Consider the following 20,389-nt stretch of genomic DNA (forward strand, 5'->3'; position numbering starts at 1 on the left):
AAAAATACATTTACATTGTGATACTTCTGACGGACACTTTTCGAACACCCCGCCAATTGGACTTTATTGCATTCCCAGAAGGCATGGATTATAGCCGATTGTTTAAATGCAGTTAAATGCATCTAAAATAGACCTAGGTCTAAAATCTAAATACAAAATCGCTGGAAAAAAAACACAGAAGAGAGAAGACCAAGAAAAAAACAAATCTGTCTTTAGTTATGCTATCACAATTCTCAACTAGCGATAGGCTATTGAGCAAACAGTAGCCTTGTTTATTTTATTGGAACTATAGAGGCGGTATGACCAGTGAGTGCACATATTCACGGTCTGTCTTTAATTTTCTCCTCCAGGCTAGATGGACGTCAGCCTAAAATATGTGTCTCGCCTTTTTCATAGGCATCGATTAGATGGTTGCATTCAAGGCAAGGTCATTTTTGCCCTAATTCTTGTTTCAAGTTGATAGAATATTATTCAAAAGGGTTCACAGCTGTAATGGCTGCCAAAGGTGCTTCCACCTAGTATTCTGGGGTCTGAAGGCATAGCCTACACAATCAAGACATCTTCGTTTTTTATTTGTTCATTCATTAGGAACGTGTTTTATAATTTGTCCTTCACTAAAGGCGGAAAGGCGGAGTAAGTCGTTTAGATAAATATTTTTCAATAAATAGGAATCAGTGAAATGTGGCTTGAAAAACCAAGATATGACGTTGTTCAACGTATTTGGGTGATGTGAATAAAACGGGCTGAGATCAACATTGGGTACTAATTTTGTGTTGAATAAGTTATTATTTACGCCACAGCTTAGGTATTAACCAGCTATAAAGAGTGCTTTTGTTGACTATTTCAATGTTTCTATTACTGCAGAGAGGGAAACGCCGCAATGGCCCTAAGAGCAGCAGGAAGTGTGTTTCTGGTTCTCTTGCCTGTGGCAAGTACAGCTTTTCATGAGTAGTTACTCTCTCTCTCTCTCTCTCTCTCTCTCTCTCTCTCTCTCTCTCTCTCTCTCTCTCTCTCTCTTATAATCTCTCATCTCTTAAGTATTTCTCTTAGGTAATGTTTCATTTTTGTTTTAAACTTTGTACACACACACATAGTGAGAAAGTAGCATCATCGGTCGTATGACCTAAAGCATGACAGAGGTAAGTATTATGGATCCCCCCCTGTGTAATCAGCTTTATCAGCTGGTCATTGTTTACAGGGACACAATTGACAAAAGGCATGTAAGAATGCTCACATTTCTATGCCTGCATTCTCTTCTTCTTTTTAAAAAATCAAGGTTGTTTAAACAATGCTCTAAACCCCAGTTGATGGGCTAGTACATGCTCAATATGTCCCAAGAGGACAGATATAGTACGAGGACAAGATAACATCTACACATTTCCTCAACTCCTTAACCCTGAGAGCCCATCCCGAGCAGAGAACGCAACAGGTCTAATCTTGGATACCAAAAAGCTTGTTTGAGGCCGTCTTTATAACGCGTCCACAATGTTTTTAATTTCAAATGACTTGTTAAAATGTGGATAATAATCTTGAAATTAATATAACAATCAAAAAGTAGAGCAACAGCAAATGGCGAGTTATATCACACGTGTATTTGTTTGCGTCCGTTTTCGAGGTTTGTCCCAAATGACAAATTGATGCTGAGGTTTAGCCTATATCTTATAAAACAACAACGGACATTTTGTCATTTGAATTTCATGCTATTTTATAATTGAAATGTAGATCAGGATTTTAATCATTGAAGTCACAAGTGTATCCCGAAGTTGATGGGTCTATTAATCCCCTGGCCACAAGCCTGTATGTAAATCACCCTCGGAGTTTGATCAGCAACACGTGACTACGGAGGGCCCTCCAAGCGAGTTTATAAGAGTGGTTGAGGCAAGTGGCTGGTTTGGGAATCACTGCTAATATTGCTTACTCACAATTAATATAATATTAATATAATAATTTTGACATGTATAATAAATTAGAGCAACTTCAATAAAAAAATGATTAGAATAGCGATGGGACACGCAAAGAAGCATCCAGGGGTAAGAATACCTACTTATTTTTGTTCTACGGTTTATTGCCTCAAGTGACTTAGTCGTCTATAATATTGCGAGACAATTCCTTCTATCAGTGTGTATGTGCTACCAGTTGTTGCTCAATTAAATTATAAAATGACTTTAATTGCAGTTTACAACATCAGTTGTCCACACAGACCGACTGTCATTTGGTACTTGAAATGAAAAATTACTTCTCTAAATAGGCATTACTGCATTTTGCCAAATTATTTTGGGGGTTGAAAAAGTGATTTTTGTCCTCTTGTCGTGACGTTGTTGGTGAATGGTTTGGTTAAAAGAGGGGCACAAAACGGTATATTCGTGTATGTGTAGTGACAGTGAGATTTAAAGACTGGAGTTATGACTGAAATAGTACAAAACTATACAATCTCATAGGCTGCATTAGCCTAGAGGTCCTCAACGCAGATCAGCAAGGATTTACATCGGGTTTCTGTCAAAATGGGAGCTTAGAAATAAACTCGAAAACCCCAGGGATCACAGGAGGTTGGTGGGATGGTATCAAACAGGATGCCATTCCATTTGCTTTGTTCCAGACGTGAACCGTCGTCCCCTCAACAGCCTCCACTGCCGGGATGCAAGTTGGCCTAACCACCTTGTGCAGCAGGATCAACATTTGGACTGCGCCATAGGATTTGCTACCAGTGTCACGTCTGACTATAGGCTAAACAGGGCAAACTAGGTCTGCATTTATTTGGCTACATTCACGCAGGCTTGCTAAAGTTATACCAACTTTTTGAGAAGGCAACAGACACGCTTTTTGTTAATGAACATGTACAACTAATTGTATCTAACGCTATTGTGCGTTATGGTTTCAGTTCTTCCTTATTTAAAGCGCCATTAGGCCATGTGTGATAACTGAAGGCAAGTGAACAGTAAGGAATGCTAGAAAAACTCAAGACATTAGATTTAAGTCAATATAGTTTATCATACGGACTACATTTAGGGCTGCCCAATTCTGGTCCTGGAGGCCGGAAAACTTTGTTGTTGTTGCTACCTGGTAGTTAATTGCACTCATCTGGTGTCCCAGGTCTGAATTAGTCTCTGACTTGAAGGGGATGAAAACCAGAAGTGTTTCAGGATCGGATTTGGGTAGCCATGAGTCATAGCTATTTACACTTGGTCTATAGCAGGGACGGGGCCTGATTGACACTTTTGCCCCAGCACTAGCTGACACACCTGACTCTAATCATCATCTCCAGTTTAGAATACAATTAGTTTAATTAGGTGTTTTAGGTAAGGCTGCATGGGGAAAATGTATGATACCATTCGAGCCCCCTAGGACTGGAGTTGCCCAACCATATAATATGAAGAGGAAGTTCCATATGAGTCTCCCTGAACAGGACAGACACAGTAGCGTCGTGTGTGACCTCAAGCATGACAGAGCAAAATATATTATGGATCCCTCCATTTGTAATCAGCTGGCCATTGTTTACTGGAAAACTGTATTGACAAAATGTGTCTAAGAATACTCAGATTTCTATGACTCATGAATGCCATGCTCAAGTTAACTCCTTGTCTTCTTACCCTCTCATAGCTCATCCCCCAGTTCCTTGTCGTCTTGTTGGGAATAGGAGGAGCCTCTATGTACTTGTGCCGTCTTGCAAATGGGCCCCATGTTAAGTAAGACTCATTCACCCTTACTCTCCATTCTCTTTTGTCTCAATATTGGTTAATCAATTTCTTAATACTATCAAATCAAAACGAAGTAGTGGATCCCCTTTTGCATCGTAAAGCCTAGGCTAAATCCGTTCATGATTGACTGCTCTTGGTAATCCCACCTCTTGTGCAGTTCTAGGGCATCAATTTCCAATTCACTACTAAAGACCTATACCACTGTTGTAAGTGTTTGAAAACTATGCCTGGCTAATGAATATTTGCTCGCAGGCAGATTAATACAGTTCCCTCTGATCCCGTTTGTATCTGTCCTACTTCGGCCTGCTTTGACTATTGTGTCACTTGACAGCTGGAACAAGAAGAACAACCCTGAGCCCTGGAATCAACTTGACCCTTGTCGTGGAAATTTCCTCTATTTACCAAATCATGAGCGCAAACCACACACAAGTCAGAGTTAGTTATCAAAGTCCATCTTTAATTATATGAGCTCAATCACAACCCTGTGACTCTCAGAGAAATCAATTCAGTGTCTAATATAATAATATAATAATAATATATAATAATATAATATATGCCATTTAGCTGACGCTTTTATCCAAAGCGACTTACAGTCATGTGTGCATACATTCTACGTATGGGTGGTCCCGGGAATCGAACCCACTACCCTGGCGTTACAAGCGCCATGCTCTACCAACTGAGCCACAGAAGGACCATCTATCCATGAATTCTCTGAGAGCCCCCCTACATTGCAACTGAGATCCTTTAATAGCAAAGAACACACATAGTCAGACAGCATAGACATAATAAATCGTTCAGCTTTGTCTCCTTACTCAAACCCTAGAACCATAAACCAATCCTCCATATCAACAGGCATATATCAAATTGTCATTTAGATACAAACTCACGGAGAGCATAGAATGATTCCAGACACTGCCATCCTCCTCTCCCCAATGGGAAAAGTAGGGAGTGACTGGCACACAGACACAGTGGAGCAAAAGATATGTTTACACATGATAATACCTTGACCTCTCCCCTCTCTGCGGCCCATGCAACTTAGTCTTGACATAGAACAGATAACTGCAACCCCGCCACAGTATTATACAAAAATAACATTCTGATGAGAAGTAACTTACAAACATATGATGAATATAAAACATCTTACCTATGTTACCAACCAATTCTGATTATTCCCCAACACCCTACCTACCAGTACAAGGTACCGTAGTGTTAACACTCAAGCACACTTTAGCTCCACAAAGTGAAAGAATCACTATCTTAAACAATTCTTGTTACATGTGACAACAGTGTAATAGTAATGCCTATCAGCCTATCAATAGTACCAGTCAATAATATATTTTTGATCAATATAAGTAGCCAAGAGCATTTCTGTGCTTGCCTGGATCATAGACATGAAAATGAATAGAACAGACTTGGAAGCTCTAACCATGGCATTTGACTGGTAAACTCATGGGTACACTCGCAATGGCTGCCTGGTATTTTGATACAATAATTTCATTGGGATTTTGGAATGTTCTATCAACTGATGCTGGATTGCCATGGTAATGTAGACTGTTCATTCAAATGATCCTAACTGAATGTATTTTTAATCATGTTAGTTGAGTTGACAAATCACAGCACAGATTGAAGGGTACACGTTCTGATTTGACTTCATGGCATGGGTACGCTCAAAACTGCTGCGAGTCCACCCATTATGCCATAATTGACTTGAATGGTGCCACCTTTTCTTTCTATTCATTCTTATTTTTATGGCCCGGATTACGTAAATCGTGCCATATTGTCTTCCCCAGTTTGTGGCCATAGGCACAGACTACAAGAACCTGAAGAAGGAGGGACCTCAATTTTGAGAATCCTTCCTCCTGTCCAAATGGCACAAGGTCCAGCCCACCTTACTGCAGTCTATGTAAAAAGCCTTCAGTCATATTGTTCCTATCAGACATGTGTGTTACTGCTGCTATATGCACGTGTTAAACTGCTGTTGGCAGTGGGAAAATAAAGCTAACGAAATGTGAATGCTGAAGATCTGTCTAGTGACGCCAGCCTGGCATGTTGATTCAAAATTGTCTTGTTTGATTTGTTTCAATATTTCAAAAAGAGCTGTGAATTTTGATAAAGTTATATTGTACTGTATGAGTTATGGATTTTTTTGTTACAGGGAAACTGTTATTCTGTCCGTTTTGATGTGAGGTGACTAGTTTAGAGATTGCGTGTGATGTTTTATGCCTTTTTGGTGAAATGTTTTGGGCCATGCAAAGTGATGTTACTTATAGACGTAGGGCTACTGATATTTGCCGCTCTGGAAAGAATAAAAGTTTGGTTGAAGCCCATGTTAATGGCGACGTTGTAAATCTAGCTCCTGACCACCTCCAGTTTGTCAGTGTATTTGTATGCATTTAGACTTACGATTTTGTATTGGTTTTACATTGAATACTTCTAATATGTAGCCTCTGCCATTTGTATTCTTATTGCTTAACTGTAATAAACCTGATTACTTTTAATTTGATACGTAGCCTACTGTAGTCCTCATATTTCAGTGTAGTGTTGTTTTTTGGTCCAACTGATAGTTGTTAAATACACTACACATAGCATAAATGCCTGGCTTCTACTGTGCCTTCTCCGATAGACTCATTTAGTACAATGATAGAAATATGATCGTCAGGACCAGCTCAAGATTAACGCTCTCCTTAGACATATTGTAGGTGTACTTAGTATTTTGAGTGGTGATGCAAGCAAGGCACGCTACCTTGGCTAGGCGATTTACATTTCCTCCTTTTAATGAGATCTGTCGGACGTTTCCACCTGACCCAATTAAAGCGCCCCCTGGCCCAGCTGAGCAGGTGGCAATACATTAAAGGACGATTCCACCAACTCCGTGGGCCTTCCTACAATTTCTGTCTGGTAACGGGCCTTTACGTGGGGAGAAACACATTCTGAGTGGCTGGGCCTGGCTCACCAGTGGGTGGGCCAATGCCCAGTCATGTGAAATCCATAGATTAGGGCCTAATGAATTTATTCCAATTGACTTATTTCCCTGTAACTCAGTAAAGTTGTTTAAATTGTTGTGTTCACATTTTTGTTCAGTATAGATCAAAGCTGAATCAATGTCTTGGTAGATCACTTAATGATTAATTCCCACTGGGCACAGACATCAATTTAACATCTATTCGACATTGGTTCAACGCAATTTCATTTAAGTGATGTAGAAACAACGTGAGATTCAACCAGTGTGTGCCCAGTGGGTTAGTATTTTACATAACCAAATATAACAGCATAGTAAAGACACTATTACACCAAAAACACCATGGAATTTGAGGTTTTAGGATGATGCACTATAGTAAATATAAATAAAATCTTGTGTCAAACTCAACAGCACCACTGGGCTTTGATAATATATATATATATATATATATATATTACAGGAAGGCTATAGGCTATAATTTGTTGACACCATCTGCTGTAATTTGCCCACAAAACAGTAATTCAAGAAGATCTAAATGCATATTCCAATTAAAATGATTGAGATCAAATGATTGGCCTGCTTCACTGGTAAAACGAAGAATTATCCTATTTGTTCATGATTGAGCGTGATGATGCCTTGGCCTCTTTTGAAATTAGGTTAGCCTGACTTTGTGTTTGTCTTTGAAAAATTAAAACTATTAAAAATATAAATGTTTCTTGAGACAATATGTGTGGGTATTGGCAGATGTTGCATTTTACGCATGGGATGTGCCGTGAAATGTTTTGTATTCTCTAAAAAGAAAAAGTTCCTACAGGCACCTTTAGGGGTTCCTCAGATTGCAACACCAGCAGAACCCCTAAAGGAGTCTCCAGGAACCTTTTCCCTGAAGAACCTTTTAAAAAGGTTCAAGCATCTTTCTAGGTATGTCCCATGTATTATATTAATAATACAATAATGCAAATAAGAGTGGCAAACTTGTAAAGTCACAAATTCATTTGAAATCAAATCCAATTTTATTTGTCACATACACATGGTTAGCAGATGTTAATGAGAGTGTAGCGAAATGCTTGTGCTTCTAGTTCCGACAATGCGGTAATAACCAACGAGTAATCTAACCTAACAATTTCACAACAACTACCTTATACACACAAGTGTAAAGTGATGAAGAATATGTACGTAAAGATGTATGAATGAGTGATGGTACAGAACGGCATAGGCAAGATGCAGCAGATGGTATAGAGTACAGTATACACATATGAGATGAGTAACGTAGGGTATGTAAACATATAAAAGTGGCATTGTTTAAAGTGGCTAGTGATACATGTATTACATAAAGATGGCAAGATGCAGTAGATGGTATAGAGTACTGTATATACATATGAGATGAGTAATGTAGGGTATGTAAACATAATAAGTGGCATTGTTTAAAGTGGCTAGTGATACATTTTTTACATCCATTTATCCATTATTAAAGTGGCTGGAGTTGAGTCAGTATGTTGGCAGCAGCCACTCAATGTTAGTGGTGGCTGTTTAACAGTTTGATGGCCTTGAGATAGAAGCTGTTTTTCAGTCTCTCGGCCCTTGTTTGAAGCACCTGTACTGACCTCGCCTTCTGGATGATAGCGGGGTGAACAGGCAGTGGCTCGGGTGGTTATTGTCCTTGATGATCTTTATGGCCTTCCTGTGACATCGGGTGGTGTAGGTGTCCTGGAGGGCAGGTAGTTTGCCCCCCGGTGATGCGTTGTGCAGACCTTGCGGCCCTCTGGAGAGCCTTACGGTTGTGGGCGGAGCAGTTGCCGTACCAGGCGGTGATACAGCCTGACAGGATGCTCTCGATTGTGCATCTGTAAAAGTTTGTGAGTGCTTTTGGTGACAAGCCAAATTTCTTCAGCCTCCTCCGGTTGAAGAGGCACTGCTGCGCCTTCTTCACCATGCTGTCTGTGTGGGTGGACCAATTCAGTTTGTCCGTGATGTGTACGCTGAGGAACTTAAAACCACAACCCTCTCCACTACTGTCCCGTCGATGTGGATAGGGGGGTGCTCCCTCTGCTGTTTCCTGAAGTCCACGATCATCTCCTTTGTTTTGTTGATGTTGATTATGAGGTTATTTTCCTGACACCACACGCCGAGGGCCCTCACCTCCTCCCTGTAGGCCGTCTCGTCGTTGTTGGTAATCAAGCCTACCACTGTAGTGTCATCTTCAAACTTGATGATTGAGTTGGAGGCGTGCATGGCCACGCAGTTGTGGGTGAACAGGGAGTACAGGAGAGGGCTCAGAATGCACCCTTGTGGGGCCCCAGTGTTGAGGATCAGCGGGGTGGAGATGTTGTTACCTTCCCTCACCACCTGGGGGCGGCCTGTCAGGAAGTCCAGTACCCAGTTGCACAGGGCAGGGTTGAGACCCGGGGTCTCGAGCTTGATAACGAGTTTGGAGGGTACTATGGTGTTAAATGCTGAGCTGTAGTCGATGAACAGCATTCTCACATAGGTATTCTTCTTGTCCAGATGGGTTAGGGCAGTGTGGTTGCGATTGTGTCATCTGTGGACCTATTGGGGCGGTAAGCAAATTGGAGTGGGTCTAGGGTGTCAGCTCGGGTGGAGGTGATATGGTCCTTAACTAGTCTCTCAAAGTACTTCATGATGACGGACGTGAGTGCTACAAGGGCGGTAGTCGTTTAGCTCAGTTACCTTAGCTTCTTGGGAACAGGAACAATGGTGGCCCTCTTGAAGCATTCGGGATCAGCAGACTGGGATAAGGATTGATTGAATATGTCCGTAAACACACCAGCCAGCTGGTCTGCGTAAGCTCTGAGGACGCGGCTGGGGATGCCGTCTGGGCCTGCAGCCCTGCGAGGGTTAACATGTTTAAATGTTTTACTCACGTCGACTGCAGTGAAGGAGAGTCCGCAGGTTTTGGTAGCAGGCCGTGTCAGTGGCACTGTATTGTCCTCAAAGCGAGCAAAGAAGTTGTTTAGACTGTCTGGGAGCAAGACATCTTGGTCCGCGATGGGGCTGGTTTCTTTTTGTGATCCGTGATTGACTATCGACCCTGCCACATACCTCTTGTGTCTGAGCCATTGAATTGTGACTCTACTTTGTCTCTATACTGACGCTTAGCTTGTTTGATTGCCTTGCGGAGGGAATAGCTACACTGTTTGTATTCGGTCATGTTTCCGGTCACCTTGCCCTGGTTAAAAGCAGTGGTTCGCGCTTTCAGTTTAGTGAGAATGCTGCCATCAATCCACGGTTTCTGGTTTGGGAATGTTTTAATAGTTGCTGTGGGTACGACATCGCCGATGCACTTGCTAATAAACTCGCTCACCGAATCAGCGTATTCGTCAATGTTGTTGTTTGACGCAATGCGGAACATTTCCCAATCCATGCGATCGAAGCAATTTTGAAGCGTAGAATCAGATTAGTCGGACCAGCGTTGAACAGACCTGAGCGCGGGAGCTTCCTGTTTTAGTTTCTGTCTATAGGCCGGAAGCAACTAAATTGAGTCGTGGTCCACTTTTCCAAAAGGAGGGCAGGGGAGGAGGGCCTTATATGCGTTGCGGAAGTTAGAATAACAATGATCCAGGGTTTTACCAGCCCTGGTAGCACAATCGATATGCTGATAGAATTTAGGGAGTCTTGTTTTCAGATTAGCCTTGTTAAAATCCCCAGCTACAATGAATACAGCCTCAGGATATGTGGTTTCCAGTTTACGTAGTCAAATAAAGTTTGTTCAGGGCCATCGATGTGTCTGCTTGGGGGGGGAATATATATATGCGGCTGTGATTATAATCGAAGAGAATTCTCTTGGTAGATAATGCGGTCGACATTTGATTGTCAGGTGAACAGAAGGACATGAGATCCTGTATGTTGTTATGATCACACCACGTCTCGTTAATCATAAGGCATACCCCCCCGCCCCTCTTCTTACCAGAAAGATGCTTGTTTCTGTCGGCGCGATGCGTGAAGAAACCAGCTGGCTGTACCGACTCCGATAGCGTTTCTTGAGTGAGTCATGTTTCCGTGAAGCAAAGAACGTTAGTCTCTGTCAATCTGGAATGCTACCCTTGCTCGGATTTCATCAACCTTGTTGTGAAGAGACTGGACATTGGCGAGTAGTATGTTCGGGAGCGGTGCGCGATGTGCCCGTCTCCGGAGCCTGACCAGAAGGCCGCTTCGTCTGCCCCTTTTTACAGCGTCGTTGTTTTGGTTCGCCGGCTGGGCTCCGATCCATTATCCTGGGTGGTAGGCAAAACACAGGATCCGCTTCAGGAAAGTCGTATTCCTGGTCGTAATGATGGTGAGTTGACGTTGTTCTTATAACCAGTAGTTCCTTCCGATTGCATGTAATAAAACCTAAGATTACCTGGGGTACCAATGTAAGAAACAACACGTAAAAAAACGAAATACTGCATAGTTTCCTAGGAACGCGAAGGGAGGCGGCAATCTCTGTCGGCGCCGGAAGTACATTTTGGATTTATTGACTGAAAGTTAGAAATCCAGATATAAGTATACCAATCAAAACCTCCATCTTACTGATAAAAAGTTATGTTTAAATACATGAAAAATATTTCACAGGGTCAATAATAAAACCCATAGGCATGTAGAGACGCTAACAAAGCATTAGCACTTTCTAAGTGGTTTCTAATTTCAGTTATTTGGCTGTTACAACTGATCTCGCATTACTTTGTGTTCTGGTCTCCCCTATCCTTCTCCACAGCAACAAGTCTGCCATTCAACATTTTTTGGTCATTTACCCCCCTCATCAATTCCCGCAACATGCAGTGTAGTGCACAGTGTAGTACTTTTCACTAATGCTGCATGCTAAATATAAAAAAAGAAATGGACCCCCATTGCCACTCCCAATCCCATGGAGTTGTCCTCCGGCTCCTTAGTGAGTAGCTCCTCTCCATCTAGGAAGACTTCACCCCGCTCCTCCGCTCTCTCCACTGGCTTCCAGTTGAAGCTCGCATCCGCTACAAGACCATGGTGCTTGCCTACGGAGCTGTGAGGGGAACGGCACCTCAGTACCTCCAGGCTCTGATCAGGCCCTACACCCAAACAAGGGCACTGCGTTCATCCACCTCTGGCCTGCTCGCCTCCCTACCACTGAGGAAGTACAGTTCCCGCTCAGCCCAGTCAAAACTGTTCGCTGCTCTGGCCCCCCAATGGTGGAACAAACTCCCTCACGACGCCAGGACAGCGGAGTCAATCACCACCTTCCGGAGACACCTGAAGCCCCACCTCTTTAATAAATACCTAGGATAGGATAAAGTAATCCTTCTCACCCCCCTTAAAAGATTTAGATGCACTATTGTAAAGTGGCTGTTCCACTGAATGTCATAAGGTGAATGCACCAATTTGTAAGTCGCTCTGGATAAGAGCGTCTGCTAAATTACTTAAATGTAAATGTAAGACTTGGACGGGGCTCTCATCCGCAAAGGGATTCCTGTGTATTATTATGGTAGGTGACTTGAACCAAATAAAAATAAGATTAATGTTACTTAAGTCATTTTCACACAGTAAGTTAACAAATGAGCCCACTTTACACAGTATTACTTGTAACTTTGCATTTCTTTCTTTTATTTGTCTGCTGGGAAATACATAGCCTGTCTGCGACATACAGACATGGTACAGCCCACTTGGAATCTTCTTTGAGAAGGAGCAAAATGGCCGCAGTGACCTTGAGACCTTCAATTGGAGGGTGTGTAATAAAAAGGCTGGATTAGAATCAATAGAATTAGAATGGCTGCATAGCGTAAAGGGTACATACGAAATGTGATGACGGATTATTGGGACATGGGTTAGCGGAGCAGACTTAGTCAATTACATTCCTAGCGATCGTCTCATTATGCTGCTGGAAATGTGATGGAATAAACAATTTGAGAAGAAATGATCCAAGCCAGCACATTATGGTCTAGGTTGGCACAATGTGGTGTACAAAGGTTAATAATGTGAGTAGGAAAATTGACGAATTCTTACATATCCCTTCCAAGTGTGGTCTCTCAACAAGGAGTACTTCTGAATGAGCGCTGTGCAGACATCCATGTATATTTAGGTAGTGGAGTACAATAAAAAACAATAATTACACTGTAAATACATTAATTCGACATTCGGTTAGTATTGGAAAATATAAAAGAAATAACAAAGGACACACTATAATCACACTTCAAATACATCAGAAGACTTTACAGAGGCTAACCTGCTTGTCGATCCAAAGTGAGCTTTAAATATTATCTTGCACCAACCAACCTGAAAGACATAAATTAGAAACAAACACAACTTAAACATGAGTATTCAAAATCAAATGTAGTTACACTGCAAAAAGTCAGCTCTCAAAAACAAGAAAAAAAGCACTAAAATGAGGGAAATATTCCTTAAAATAAGCAAAATTATCTGCCAATAGTACAGGAAAATTTTACTTGCCAAGATATTCTCAACAAGTAAAAAATATCTAGTCTCAAAGAACGCACAGATATCTTAAACCGTGTGCGTTCAGACTAGAAACAAGTCATTTGTCTGGATACAAAGAAAATATTTAAGAATCATTTTCTCAATATGTAGGAACATGTGCTTAAATGTAGCAAATGCTAGTGCCATCATCTTGAAATAAGGTTGTATGTTTAGTAAATATATCTTAAAACCAGTACAGCTACACTAAAAACAAGTGCATTTGTCTGGATACAAAGAAAATAGTTCAGAATCATTTTCTCAGTATGTAGGAAAATGTGCTGAAATTTAGAATTGCAATCGTCTTGAAATTAGGCAATATGTCCAGGACTTTACAGAACAATCGCATATTGTGCTTAAAATAAGTAACCGGATTTGGATACAAAAAGATTTCCCAAGCTTTAAACATCCCAAGGAGCACTGTGCAAGCGATAATATTGAAATGGAAGGAGTATCAGACCACTGCAAATCTACCAAGACCTGGCCGTCCCTCTAAACTTTCAGCTCATACAAGGAGAAGACTGATCAGAGATGTAGCCAAGAGGCCCATGATTACTCTGGATGAACTGCAGAGATCTACAGCTGAGGTGGGAGACGCTGTCCATAGGACAACAATCAGTCGTATATTGCACAAATCTGGCCTTCATGGAAGAGTGGCAAGAAGAAAGCAATTTCTTATTGATATCCATAAAAAGTGTTGTTTAAAGTTTGCTACAAGCCACCTGGGAGACACACCAAACATGTGGAAGAAGGTGCTCTGGTCAGATGAAACCAATATTGAACTTTTTGGCAACAATGCAAAACGGTATGTTTGGCGTAAAAGCAACACAGCTCATCACCCTGAACACACCATCCCCACTGTTAAACATGGTGGTGGCAGCATCATGGTTTGGGCCTGCTTTTCTTCAGCAGGGACAGGGAAGATGGTTAAAATTGATGGGAAGATGGATGGAGCCAAATACAGGACCATTCTGGAAGAAAACCTGATGGAGTCTGCAAAAGACCTGAGACTGGGACGGAGATTTTTCTTCCAACAGGACAATGATCCAAAACATAAAGCAAAATCTACAATGGAATGGTTCAAAAATAAACATATCCAGGTGTTAGAATGGCCAAGTCAAAGTCCAGACCTGAATCCAATCGAGAATCTGTGGAAAGAACTGAAAACTGCTGTTCACAAATGCTCTCCATCCAACCTCACTGAACTCGAGCTGTTTTGCAAGGAGGAATGGGAAAAAAATTCAGTCTCTCGATGTGCAAAAGTGATAGAGACATACCCCAAGCGACTTACAGCTGTAATCGCAGCAAAAGGTGGCGCTACAAAGTATTAACTTAGGGGGGGGCTGAATAACTTTGCACGCCCAATTTTTCAGTTTTTGATTTGTTAAAAAAGTTTGAAATATCCAATAAATGTCGTTCCACTTCATGATTGTGTCCCACTTGTTGTTGGTTCTTCACAAAAATACAGTTTTATATCTTTATGTTTGAAGCCTGAAATTTCGCAAAGTTCAAGGGGGCCGAATACTTTCGCAAGGCACTGTATGTGTGTGTGAGGTGAAAGGCGTAATAACACACCATGAGATACGTCACGCTGGCATAGATGTTCTCTTTTGGGAAGGTCACCACAGGCTTGGTTCCAATGGCCAGTATGCAGTTGGTGTCGCAGACAATCACGACAGGGCTGAAGAGTGGTCTCGCCTGAAAAAAGGTGTTCTGCAAACTGACAAAAAAAAAAATATGACCACAAAGACAATTCACACTCTTCGTATGTTATGGTTAAGTAATGAAAATTCTAATACATGCACACATTTCTTACCTCGAGGATGTGAAGCATAGCCTCACTTGCGTGTCCTAACTTCTTTGGTAAAGCCACAGGTGATGGGAACATGTCTGGTAAAACCTTCAACACGGCGATTGAGTGCTTCACTGTTAAAAAAGCGAAAATAGACTCATTTGATTTACTGCAGCCAGTTATCCATTGTCAACAGAGCCAGTAATTACCTTTGTCCAGCAGTGGTGGATTCAACACCTTTTTGAGCACTCCATAAATCTGTGTCTGGTCCTCCAGCAGGTCTTCAGTTCAGGTATGAAGCGAGAGTTCCCTCGATCGAGGATCCACCGGAGTTCATCCGTAACCAGACAGACAGACAGACAGTGTAAGACTCTCTGTCTATCTAGCTGGAGGCGTAGGAAGCATTAGCCTGGTTACTACCAGACCGAATTCTCTCGAGCTCACTGTTTTATATTTGCCCGAAGTAGTTTACCCCCGTCCCTGCTATGGCTTCTCACGCTGCTCAGTTCCCACACCGTATCTCATTTGAGATTCGGTCTGGTGTTAACCAGGCTAAAGAAACATAGGCCTACTTAAAATGAATACATTTGCTTACATTATCCAGTTCTCCGAAGCAGGGATACGCTTGAAGTATCTTGGTAGGCCTGTCCTGCTCCTTAGTAGCATCAGAGTCCCAGGAGCTGGGAAACATCCTTCTGGTTGAGTCGGGCCTTGGTTTTATACATCCCCTGTAGAGTATTATAATGTCTTGCCTGGTTCTGTAGGCTCTCAGTAGTTTCTGATGCCAGAAAACATAACAAACCCGACCAATTAACATGTGAAAATGTATATGATCCATGCCTGGATATGTGTCATCCACTCCATCTTCATGCATGGTTCTGTTAGATGACTCAAAGCTTTGGACCGTTTTTGACTCTTTAGTTATAGGCCTCCCTAGATAATGTGATGAACGTACATCTGTTAAGCAATATCACACGTAAAGGGAGTGCTGAATATCCGCACGGCTGTGATTCGGTCGTAGGTGCGAGGCCACAGATAATAATATTCAGTATAACAGCACAACCTCCACTGTGACATTGCTTTTATACAACAGTTCTACAAGCGAAATGTATTAGTTAACAGTAATAAGCGACAACAGATTATGATTTATTGAATCATTTATTTGGCTCCAACAACACACATAATTCCCCAACTGGTCTGGGACTGGACTGTTGCCAAGCACCACATATACATTTTCCTACACACTAGCTTGCTACTGCTACTTTGTGTCGGTCTCCATGTTACCGTCCTCTCCTGACGACCATTCATAATTGAACTCAAATGTTATTTGTGGAAATATGTTCATCTTTGCGGTGCAAACTTTGTTACAATGCAAGACAGATAACGATCGTTAATGTGATTAACGGTTATTAGAGTGATACATGTATAGTTAAAAGTCCCAGTGCTGTTGTTCTCTACTCCAATCAAATGACTTGGTCATATAATAAATACTTGTGAACGTTGTTTTATTTTTCATTGAAACTGTTATTGAGCCGTATCAATAGATTGCACAGTCGCAGCCCTGATTTCTGTTTGCTCTGTGGTATTGACAGATGCACTGAGGAATATAGAGTGTACAATTCCTTCTATCATCATGTGCCGAGAAACCACCGTCAACACCTACTTGATTGCACCTGACCAGATGAACAGCCTTCGGAGGAAAGCCAAGTACCACTGGAACAAGTAAGTAGCTAGCTAGCATTTCTGTTTAGGTTCTCTGGATTTCAATTTTTTAATTTTTTATGAACGGACGAAGCAGAATGGAACGAATTGCAAAAATCGCTGAAGTTGGAGACTTTTATCTCCCTCACCAACTTCAAACATCAGCTATCCGAGCAGCTAACCGATCGCTGCAGCTGTACATAGTCTATAGGTAAATAGCCCACCCATTTTCACCTACCTCATTCCCATACTGTTTTTATACTGTTTTTTTTATTTATTTACTTTTCTGCTCTTTTGCACACCAATATCTCTACCTGTACATGACCATCTGATCATTTATCACTCCAGTGTTAATCTGCAAAATTGTATTATTCGCCTACCTCCTCATGCCTTTTGCACACATTGTATATAGACTGCCCATTTTTTCTACTGTGTTATTGACTTGTTAATTGTTTACTCCATGTGTAACTCTGTGTTGTCTGTTCACACTGCTATGCTTTATCTTGGCCAGGTCGCAGTTGCAAATGAGAACTTGTTCTCAACTAGCCTACCTGTTAAATAAAGGTGAAATAAAAAAATTTAAAAAAGGGACCAAAGTCATGCTATTCCATAATTTTAGCTATAATGACTCTTATGGCTAAAGCTGGGTTACTGTGAAAATAATCAATGATAAATAGGAACAAAACACTTAAATAGCTCTATTGGTGAAACTAAATACAATTTCAAATAATAATCTTTGATGTGTAGTACACAGGACAACATTTAACCCGTTCAGCTTCGAGCTAACTCCAGCATCACTGATCAGCAACTACGTACACCTGACTCAGATGAAGGGCAAAGGGGCGTTGACCAACATAGAGCTGTCACAGTGCAACAAGTAAGTTACTCGGTTGGTGGCAATCTACTGAAATTGACCATATTTTTTCAAGTACTTAGATTTACTAATAGCATTCATAGTCAGTCTTCGCAACCACCTCTCCTGTCACAAACATTATACTTGTCATGAACTAGTGATGTCCAGCCTACACATGTCAGGATACTACATTCAATGTCAACATTTGTTTTGGATCTGACAACACATGCCACTGATTTTGTGATAAATGCCAGAGCCGAGCATCGTCTCTCACAGGTAAGATGCTTTTTCTGAACAGAGCACAGCATTTGGTTGGTTACATTATGCAGAGCATTTTGTAGTGGTTCAGTGATGAGTTCATTCTCAGTGCTAGGTTGTCCACCTTACTATTGTTGATCCCTTATGTTAATGAATATGTGATAAGCAAATCTGAATATCATAGGTATACATGGTGTGTTCCAACCTCCGTGATTTATGTCTCTGTCTCTCTCTTTCTCTTTCTCTTGCTCTTTCTCTCCTCTTCTCTCTCTCTCATTTATATATATTTTTTCAGAAAGGCGTGAATGACATTGTTGCTGGGGTACAGCAGTATCAATCACTATTGGACAACCTCAGGAAGCAGATGGAGGCAGTGCTAAAGAAGCATTCAGGGTGCACATCAGGTCAACTTGAAAAAGATGCAATGCATATATTTGACAATTTCATTTACCCTTTTTATTTAGACAGGACAGTGTTATTAAGAAGCTGTTTGGACGCAGAGGAAATTCCAATTTGCTCGAACCATATGCAGGATCAAAAGACATTTTCATCAAAGACAAATTATTTTATTATGTACCATTAGTCAAAAGTCTAGAACAGTTCTTATCACACCCAAGGATTTTGTCTGTGGTTGAAAAGGGACCCCAGATGTGCAGGGAAAGTTTTTGTTCATGACATTGTTGATGGTGCTCATTTAAAATCACATCCCTTATTTTCAAGAGAAACCAAAGGCATTACAGATTGTTCTGTACACGGATGAAATAGAAATCTGTAATCCACTAGGATCCTTTGCATCAAAAAACAAGTTGTTAATGGTGTAATACACCCTGGGGAAATATAAATCCAAAATACAGGTCTAAACTGGCTGCTATCAGGCTACCTGCCATGGCTAGATCAGCAGACCTCCGTCAATCTGGTGTAGATGTAATATTGAATAGAATCAAGGACGACATGGATGCATTGTACAGTGGGGTTAAAATGCTATCTATTAACGGAGAGAAAACGATATATGGTGCCATGGTCTCTCTCTGTGGAGACACCCTGGCACAACATGAACCAGCAGAGTTCAAAGAGAGTGTGGGCTTTGCCTATAGTAAGCGCGGACACTGTGAGTGTTCTTTTCAGGACATGCAGTCACACTTCAATGAGGATGCATATACTAAAAGGACATTGGAGAAGCATGTCAGACGCTGTGATGAAATAGGAAAGGCGCAGACGGACTTGCTTAGCAACAGCCTGAGAACAACATATGGGATCAATAGAAAGAGCAAGTTAGTTGAATTCCCAGCCTTTGATATCATACAACAAACTCTGCAAGACATTATGCATGTCATTCTGGAGGGCATAGCCCCATTGGAAGTCAAATGTGTTTCGAATCATCTTTTTGTGTCAGGACAGATTGATCTGGACTCTGTGATTTCTGCTGTTCTTGGTTTCTCTTATTTCCCTCTTGATGTTTGAGATCGGCCACCCCCAATTTCTGTTAGTACATTAAAGTCAAGTGATGGTAAACTAAAGTCATCTTGGCATATGCTTGTCCTGCTAAAGATATTGCCATTTGGTTTGGAGAGTTTGGAAGTCAATGCATATATACAACTGATAATTGAGCTAATAGAGATTGCACAGATAGTATTTTGCACCTGTTCTTACCATTGGGACTGTGTCTAGGTTGAAGTTACTCATTGAAAATCATTTGAAGCATTGGAACGAGCTTTTTCCAGACCGCAATGTTACACCTAAACAGCATTATATGATACATTTGCCATCGCAGATAAAGTCATTGGGGCCAATGGTTAGACATATGTCTATGCGGTTGTTTCTTTAAACAATGGGCTTCCAAGCTCAATTTAATTTAATTCAACTTTGATCAATCAGAACCACATATATTAAAGCTGCCAAAATGTTGACTGTTCAATGCACCCAAATTTCTTTTCAAATGAAAGGGAGATGGGACCTCTATCAGAGGTTAAACATCTACAATATTTATGTGGAGAATTGAGGGACTTCCTAGGTTTCAATGAAGTAAACCATGCTGTATCAGTCAAATGGCTTGTAATAAATTCGAATAAATACATAACTCAGAAGTTCATGATCTTTGCCAAAGTACTGAATGGTAATATGCCAGAATTTGAACTGGTCAAAAACACATTTCTTGTTGATTCTAGGCATTATTGTTTGGAATATCAACCATTTCAAACTAGAACCCTTTGATAGAAACTTCATGGCTTATCAAGTTGAGGTCCCACACCTTGCACAGGCCACTGAGTTAGTGGATGCTGAAAAGCTGGTTGATTTGACCTCTTATTACACAATTAGCAACAAGAGCCAAACTTATGTACAAGTCAAATACCATCTTGGGGATGTAATTGAATTGTACAACAGTTCAAATGACTCAGTGTGTTCCCCAGATATGAAAAGTGTACTGTCTTTGTTCTGTACTGTATTTTGTCTACATGATTGCTGTGCTGTGTGTAAGATTTACAATAAAACAGCGAATACCATTTGGTCATTATCTGATCTTAATATGTGGCGATGAAAAGGATGAGATGCTTGAAATAAGAAATTCTGACTTTGACAAATCAAGAAAGGCCATAACCATGCATCTCCCAAATAAATGAAATGACAAACTTATAGTTGCAATATGCCTATTCAAAACAGTGAACGACAGCGGCAAGATGATTAGAGTG

At 41.1% G+C, this 20,389-nt stretch overlaps 1 long non-coding RNA gene across 1 annotated transcript; it reads left to right on the forward strand.

Moving 5' to 3' along the window:
• The first annotated feature begins 1,821 nt into the window (after nt 1-1,821).
• Nucleotides 1,822-20,200, forward strand: LOC118361348 (uncharacterized). The gene is made up of 5 exons (XR_004820975.2): nt 1,822-2,030; nt 3,598-3,683; nt 16,483-16,612; nt 17,339-17,468; nt 18,002-20,200. It is a non-coding gene; the product is annotated as an uncharacterized LOC118361348 (long non-coding RNA).
• The last annotated feature ends 189 nt before the right edge of the window (nt 20,201-20,389 follow it).

The sequence above is a fragment of the Oncorhynchus keta genome, chromosome 28 (assembly GCF_023373465.1).
Source record: "Oncorhynchus keta strain PuntledgeMale-10-30-2019 chromosome 28, Oket_V2, whole genome shotgun sequence".
Taxonomy (NCBI): Eukaryota; Metazoa; Chordata; class Actinopteri; order Salmoniformes; family Salmonidae; genus Oncorhynchus; species Oncorhynchus keta.